The 9,025-nt window shown below is 29.6% G+C and overlaps 1 long non-coding RNA gene across 1 annotated transcript; it reads right to left on the bottom strand.

Moving 5' to 3' along the window:
* Positions 1–3,567: 3,567 nt before the first annotated feature.
* Positions 3,568–5,670, bottom strand: LOC115983754. The gene is made up of 3 exons (XR_004090189.1): positions 5,401–5,670; positions 4,684–5,166; positions 3,568–4,098 (listed from the first exon to the last, which is right to left on the bottom strand). It is a non-coding gene; the product is annotated as an uncharacterized LOC115983754 (long non-coding RNA).
* Positions 5,671–9,025: the final 3,355 nt, after the last annotated feature.

The following is a 9,025-nucleotide window of genomic DNA, read 5'->3' as shown; positions in this document are numbered from 1 at the left end:
AGTACAAATATTACGATCAATTTATCCTTGAAACAAGCTAAGTTCTTTATTTCATAAGATTTTCTTCTAAGCATCACTTGTTTAGAAGTTCCGATCCTTTCTCTCAATGCATTCTTCCATGTTATATACTACTCTCTTGGTGTCATCTTCACCACACATGTGTAGGGTGGATTCAGGGGATCCCTTCCTGTCCCATCCAACACTTCCTGGAACCTTCAACCAGCAGCTGTAAGGCTGTTTCATCACTGTTTAGGCATCACCTCCACATTAATGCGGCCAGAGAGTTGGTTGAGACGCAATTAATTCGGAGGCAGCAGTTGTTTAAAGATATTTGTTTATCCTTTCTTTCTTACCCTTGGCCCCATGTCCCACCTTTAGTGGTAATGCAGTTTCGAAGTATGTTTGTGATAATACGGCGTTTAGGTCATCCTCGGACACATATTGCCGAGAAGGATTTTGTCCTCGGACAAATACTGGACCCATCTCATGTGATATCTACTCCTCTTTTCATTTGGTTCCCCTTATAACCTTATATGGGCCTCCTCGGATGATTTAGCGTCCTCGGATGGGCCACAGGCCCAGTTAACACGGTTTTAATAATTATTGATTAACCGGCCCCCACAATATTATACCAAAAAAAAAAAAAAAAAACGTTTGAATTCTACTCGAACTAAAAGTCTATTATTATCAGTAAATTAATTTTATATTATTTTTTATGATATATTTCATCAAATTAAGGAATAGTATTTAACAACAATTTAATTTAAATAAAACTAAAAGTATATCATCAAAATTTTATTTACATAAATCTCACACAATTCACATTTTGTTTTATTTTGCTTTTTTGTTTTTTTGTTTTCTTGAATTTGCAACTTATTGACTTAATATTTTATTAGGATATTAAGATACAAGACTCTTAACTAAGGGATAAGATTTAACAATAATTTAATTTAGATAAAAATTTATCATTTAAGTATTAGAATTTTAAATTCTACTTCAACTAATACTGTGTGTGTGTGTATATATATATATATATATATATGACCTTTCGATATAATCTCTCTCAACCAATAAAGTCATCTCTATAATTAAATCTCACACATTACACCCCACGTTGTTATATTTTTTTTTTTTCACTTTTTCCCCAAGATTCAACTTATGATTATGTTTTAATCTAATAAATTCATCTTACTTATTGTTCTTTGCTTCTGAATTCGCGTGCAGAATATTATGCCAAGAAAACGACACTGTTTGAATTCTACTCCAACTAAAATTCTATTATTAACAGTAAATTAATTTTATATTATTCGTTATTTAATATTTCCTCAAATTAAGGGATGACACTTAACAACTGCTTAATTTAAATAAAACTAAAAGTCTATATTCAAAATTTTATAAACTTAAACTCACATGACTCACTTTTTTTTTTCTTTTTTTCCCTCAAGTTGCATCTTAATAACTTTATATTTTTATTAGGTTATTAAGTTACAAGACTTGTCATTCTCAAAAAAAAAGTTACAAGATTTTTGACTAAGGGATAAGATTTAACAATAATTTAATTTAGATAAAACTTTATCATATATATGTATATATATTTTTAACCAGCAAACTTTATCATCTAAGTATTAGAAATGTAAATTCTACTCTAACTAATATTCTATTATCAAAACTTTCACACACACACACATAGAGTAAGCAATGACTTTTCGATATAATCTCGCTTAACTAATAAAGTCATCTTTATAATTAAATCTCACACATTACACCCCACATTATTGTATTTTTTTCACTTTTTTTTTTCCAACATGCAACTTACTGTTATGTTTTCATCTAATAATTTCATATTTGTTGTTCTTTGCTTCTAAATTTGCATGCATGATATCATGCCCAAAAAAACTCATATTTTGAATTTTATTCCAACTAAAAGTTTATTATCAATATTTTAAGAAAAATAATTAGTAAATTAATTTTATAGAATTAAACTTCAACAAATTTAAATTCTATTCAAAGTAAAAGTCTATTATCAAAATTTTCTAAACTTAAATCCTGCACAAAAATTCACTTAAAAAAAAAAAAAAAAACCTTTTGACTTCTACTCCATGTAAAAGTCTGTTATCAATAGTAAATTAATGTTATAGTATTTTTATGTTATATTTCTTCCAATTAAGGGATAACATTTAACAACTATTTAATTTAAATAAAACTAAAACTCTATCATCAAAATTTTATAAACTTAAATCCCACACAACTCACATTTTTGTTTTTGTTTTTTTTCCCCCTCAAGTTGCATCTTATTAACTTAATATTTTATTAGGATATTAAGTTACAAGAATCTTAACTAATGGAGAAGATTTAACAATAATTTAATTTAGATAAAACTTTATCCTCTAAGTATTGGAAATTTAAATTATACTCCAACCAATAGTCTATTATCAAAGTCCAAGATACAACTTACGCTTATATTTTAATCTAATAAATTCATCTTACTTCTTGTTATTTGTTTTTGAATTTGCGTGCAATAAATATTATGCCAAAGGAAGTTTACCATAAAGAATCAAAACAACGGACACCTATTTAAGTTTTTAATTTTCTTTTACTCTCAACTTTTGAACTCTTTTGTGTACATTTTGATTTTGAGTTATGGTTATTATATTTAAACTAGCATATGACCTGCGCAATGCGCGGACTACTTTTATTTATTATTCATGGAAAAATATGTAAAATCATAAAAATATTATGACAACTCCATAGATAATTAAAATTAAATAAACTACTTTTTTAAAAAAGAAAATGAAAAGGAAAAAAAAGAAAAAGGGAAAAAACTTCCCATTTATTTTTATTTTTCTTAATTATTATTATTTTTTAAAATGATGAGAAACTCCCTTAGAATTGAAGGTGTGTTTATGTATTAAATATTGTCAAATGAAGAAAATACAAAAAACCTCAATTATTCAAACTATGTTGTCACAATTATAGAATTCTTATTATAGCTATCCAAATTAAACTACACAGAGGACAACTAATTTCAAGAATACATACAAAAACCACACAAAAGATATATTAAATTGTAGAGTTTTATGAATACCAATCACTCTACTACCCCATAAAAAACTAAAAGATGGTGGCACTAAATCAAAGTTACATTTGTGAAATCTCACAGAAAAATCTACAGCTACCTACTCTTTTCCAAAGCCATGTACATTTGGTTGATGCTTTTTAGCACAATCTTTTTCCATAAATTTCTTGAAGCATATGGATATTGACAATTTTTGCATTCTTCTAAACTTCACCAATGCTAGGAGGCTTTAAATCGGTGTTGTAGCATTACCAAATAATGCAATTTATCGTTTTTTAACTTAAACGTGACAAAATTTGAAGTGGCCTTTTTTCTTCGATTGTTTTCTTATTTTTTACTCACATTTGACAGTTCCATCGTTACATTAAGCAATATTAACATCACATATGGGCATAGCCAACCCAACACAACCCCACCAAATTACCTAATAATTGACATATATATATATATATATATATAACAAAAATACTCCTAAAACCTTTGAAATTTTCGAAATACCCATAAATATATTAAAATTACCAAAACCCATCCTAACACTTGAAAATGACCAATATAACCCCGAAGCTTTCAAAAATTACAGGGATATCCTTAAAATCTAAAAAATGACCCCAAAACCTAAAAAATGATTGAAATACCCTCTAAACCTAAAATATGATTGAAATACCTTTAGAACCTTTAAAAAATGACCTAAATGACCATGACATTCTTCAGGATTTTGGAATTTAGCCATAACCTGAAACTGATACATGGATAAATTCTGCGTCCAATTTGCAGCTGTTCTAGTAGCATCCCCTTGCTTATAACTTTGCAGGCTAGAGATGCCAGGTTCATATGAAATAGGAACTTTGAACAGATTTCCGTCATTTGATTGACTTTTGGTGCACATCTCAACTTGAGATCCATCAACTTTTATCTCGTACAAAATCAAATGTGTTTTTGACCTTCTAGCTTAAGTCACATCCATTAGTATCTAAAATAACACCACGGTTCTTCTAGCAACCAAGGCTTCCATGACTTCAATTCTATTAGGAAAAACAATTTTCTAGCTCATTACAATACAGCTGGATATGCCAATAGCTTAAGGAATAAATAACCAATAATTATAAATTTAAATTACTAAGACTTTAGTCACTGGAATATTCAGTCGGCAGAACCAGAACATCTATTAATTCAAAAATTAAAAGGTGTACCAAAGTGGTAAGATAGTCACATTGCTCATCTGATAGATATCCTTTATATAAGAAAACCTATTGCAAGATAGAAAACATCAAATTTTTGAAATAAGTGAGCTTCAATTTAATTGTTCCTCCAAAAAGACATAATTCACTCTATGATTATATGCAAAGATCTATGAATACAGCATATTTGCAGTTATTTATTTATTTATTTTTATATAGTAAATTATCAGAAAAATTTTATTTAGATCTTTGAACGTCTCTATCAGTTTTAAGCACAACACTTGGTCTAACATGCAAAACCAGCCAACTTAACAGCAGTCATGCTCATTGATTTGCTAATACAATTCACACACTAACAACCAAAAAAACTGCTACAGCAAATCATATCATATGACATTAACCAAAAATAAAAAAGAGAGATTGAAGTACTTGAACTTGGTAATTATGTAGATAGAGTGTGAGGCAATACAAAAGTTGATTTAAAAATAAAAACACCATCAAGAACAAAACTGGGAAGTCCCCTCTTCTCTTGTCCTCTGTTAGAGACCAATCTTCCCTAACATTTATGAGAAAAGCCACACTCCCATCCTTGGTACAAATTACAAACCAACCATGTCCCGCCTGCAAGCTCACCTGTCCCTCCCAAAATTTTATCACCTTCCTACCATTGCAAATGTCTTGTAGGCCTTCAAAACCAAAATCAGAACAAACCCAAAAGTCTACCACATAGTCATCCTCGTACACCATACCAAATAGACAAAAATCAATTTAAAAAAAAAATTAAAAACCAGAAAGACAAAACTTATCTCCAATTGGTCGATCTCTCTGCACCCTGTGTCTAACCAACTCTCTCTCTCTACCGTTCTCGGATGGCCTCTAAAACTTGATTGTCCAAAACCAATTATAAATACCCTAAAATTAAACCAAAATCAAACACAAAATTAATTTAATCCAAATACTCCCAAAAGTTTTTAGTATACTGAGAAACTAAATCGAATCAAATAAATCAAATCAAAACCTAATGTAACCCAAATACCTAAATACAAATCAATCCAACCAAATTTCTCAAAACTAATTCATATTTCATACCCAAATCTAAGAAAGAATGAAAAAAAAAAAAAAAAAAAAAAAAAAAAAAAAAATTACTAATGGCAGTTCTCTCTCTATGTCCGTATCTTAAATCTTGCGTGCACCTTTAGGTTACCGGTGCCAGTTCTGGTAGCCTAAGTCCGGCAAGGGACGAACAGTGATGGGAAGATGACGGTGATAGCTGGCCGGCCATATGAACTCTGTCTCCTTCTCATCTCCGTATTGCAAGCTTTTTTATCTCTTTTTTTTTTCTCCTTTTGTGCTTCTTTCCCCGTTTCCTCATCGCCTCTCTCTCTCTCTCTCTCTCTCTCTCTCTCTCTCTCTCTCTCTCTCTCTCTCTCTCTCTTTCATCGCCTCTCTATTCTATTTCCGTGTGTCCTTTCTTTTTAACCGGTTATTTTTTTTGTTATTTATAATGAGAAGCTTTTAAACGGTATGCAAATTGTCAAACAACATAATTTATCGCTTTTTTAACTTATATGTGTTAGAATTTTAAAGGTTCTTTTTTCCTAACTTGGCAACACCTCCTTAAAGGCTTCTGCTATTATATATAGTATTAGATTAGATTAGATAAATTGTGAGTATGTTGATTTTTTCAATTAGACTATCACTAGGAAAAAAATTTGTATGGAGGAACTATTTTGTTTATTATTGTCTGTGGTGGCAAGATCATAGATTAAACCTAATCCATGATCAAACTCATTCTATATCTCATATTAAGAAATTAACACAAAGCACAAAGAGAATTTTCAAATATAACAATATAGATAAACACTCATGATAAAGTTCTAACTCTAAACAATTAATTAGAACTTTTACTAAAATTATTTACTTATTTTATAATTTACTATTACTATTTATTTAATAATTTAGTTTTTTATTTTAAAAAAAAATTAACTTACATATGAATTTTCATCCAACAAATAATATTAGTATATATATATATACACACTAATTGGCATAAACGTACTTGCATCTGCATGCCTTAGTGTTCGTAACTACAAACTTTAATTTTATAAATAATTTTAAATAATGCAATCAACAAATTTGTTTGAATAATGGCTTATTATATGCTACTAATGCGTGTGACGTAACTATAAACGATAACTTTCTAAATTTGTTTAAATAATGCAATCAATAAATAGTTTTAAATAATGGCATAAATACTGTTTTTTTTTAAAAAAAAATAAATAATTTAATATTTGGGGTGAAGAGATTTGAACCTTAGATGTCTTAATTGGAAACATTAGGAGGTACAAGTTGAACTATAAAGATCTTGATACTATAAATATTGTTAGATGCATTGCTTATAGGTTGGCTAATTGTGAACAAAAAACAAGTTTAGAGTTTCTAAGAGTATTTGAAGTCTAAGATTTATGCCCAAATAGTGTCAAGAAGATTAAAGCTTCTGAGTTCTCGACACTTAACTCAGCATATGTCGATCAAAAATCACGGGTCTATAGTTCAACTGGTCGACAATGATCATGATATATAATCAAGCAAGAAATACAATTAAGGAATGATCATTAATCAACCCCGCATCTGAAAGTAATTTAGTTTATAAAAGAAAGATGACATTTGTATAAGGAATCTAAACGCATGGAAAGGCTATTATAAAAATGAACCAAAAGTTGAAGAGACTACAAACTGAAGGTTTTTCAAAACCAAACACATTCTAGAAACTTATCTTTTTTTCTTTTTTCTTTTTTCTTTTTTATATTAAAAAAAAAAAAAAAATCTAGACGTCAGAAAAAGCAAGAAGTAAACAAGAGGTTGAACAAAAACATACAAGTTCATTTTAATTGTGGATCAAATTTTGAAGTAAATTTACATATGGCTTATCATATTTGTGGTTTTCTTACTAAGTCCTAGTGATATCCATTGAGAATGTTAGGGTCATATTTTTCAATAGTTGGCATATCCTTTGGAAAAATGCACTTTACTTGTATTTGGATAGTTTTAAGTGAATTCTAAAATATAATAAAGTATGTTTTATAAACAAGACAAGTGGTATTATTAAATATATGAAGATTGCACAAAGAAATAAGTGTGAAAAGCTGAAAATTGTTAACCTTGACACAAGCGCTCGATATAAGTTGCTATCGAGATTTAATGAACCTTGATACCTCTCAATACTACTTGATCTATAGAGCCGCGCAGATCCAAAAATTTCAGATATGATTTTCGGGCCATGATGGCTTCGCTATCGCTATCTAGGGTTTTGTTCTCTAAACTACTAGATGATATAAAAGGAATATTTTATAGCCATCATCACACACAAAGACTCATATGGAGAATCTATACACTTATTGTGAAGCTATTCCGTTCTTATGTGCCTTAGGGTTTTGTGACAAAGTGCTTCATTCTCTTCAAGTATATTGAAGAACATTGCATCCAAGAGCAAACTTCAAGTTGCTGGGATTTGCTAGAAGTCTCTACAAAATCAAGACAAATTGAGGATTTGTAATCTCTTGATTTGATTAGTGATTCTTGGGAATGGTGACCTAAATATTACCCAGTGGGGTTTTTTCCTTGTGAAAGTTTTCCCCCATTAGTCAATAAATCACCATGCGAAATTTACTTTTTGCTGCACTCTAGACTATTTGGTGATTTGTTCACACCTCCATGATTTTGTATGAGAATTGACGTAATGAATCAACTTGGGTAATTGAATTAATTAACTAAGGATCAAGTTATAACCTAACAAAGAAGCTTTAAATAGGGCAAAAAAAAAAAAAAAAAAAAAAATCCTTTAAGAAATCTTAAGTTTAAAGGAATGGATAATAGGTCATACAATATCAATTGATTTTTTTTTTTTTAATTCTAAAAAAAATAATTGAGTTGTGGTAAATTCTGATGAAATAAGCTTCAACCCCAATATTTATAAACCACTTAAGTCATAAACTAAATTCCCAAAGTCATTATCTATTTATTCTAAAGACAACCATACACAAAGAAATTTAAATGCTTGCAAATATCATGCTGTATTGGCATGAAAAGAAGCAATAAATAATCCAAACAAAAATAAAGGATTTTCATAAAACAAACTTCAAAATTTTACCAAGCCATCTTTATTGATTCCAACTTCACTCATACATTTTGTTGAACACTTTTGGTAATGTTGTGATGGGGTTGGCCTATCTTCACAAAAGATACCAATGTTTTTGGTTCTTTCAAAAATTACCCCAACAAAAACGTGAGAGGGGGGGGGGGGGGGGTTGGAATTATATAGAGACAAAGCGAGAGAACTGGTGAATCTATATTGGACAAAATTCTATTTTAATTAGCATATTGAAGCCAATGAATGTCAAACGCTGATAGCGTAAGGGTTCTAAAGAGGCCATTGCCAATTCCTTTAAGTTATAAATTTCTTTAAGAAAATCTTACAACTTGGCTCCCGGACTAATTAAATCTTCTCCCTTACTTGGTTGAGTAACTGCTCTTGCTAAAAGAAACTGGTACAAAGAAAAAAATAAAGAGGTTACAATTTAAAAGGAAAATGGCTTAAATAGCCAAAACTAATGATATAAACTTTGCAACATTTTCTAATAGAGCAAAGCAATAAAAATAGATGTATCAACAGCACATAAACATAAAATTCCAAGGCATCACTAATAGGAATTATCGAAACCTACTACTACTCTAACTCTATCAATCCCCTCAAATTTCTCTCTCTTCCTAA

Source organism: Quercus lobata, chromosome 4 (genome assembly GCF_001633185.2).
Source record: "Quercus lobata isolate SW786 chromosome 4, ValleyOak3.0 Primary Assembly, whole genome shotgun sequence".
NCBI classification, from domain to species: domain Eukaryota; kingdom Viridiplantae; phylum Streptophyta; class Magnoliopsida; order Fagales; family Fagaceae; genus Quercus; species Quercus lobata.
Note: the sequence above shows the minus strand (reverse complement) of the source record. Positions and strands in the feature narration are given on the sequence as shown.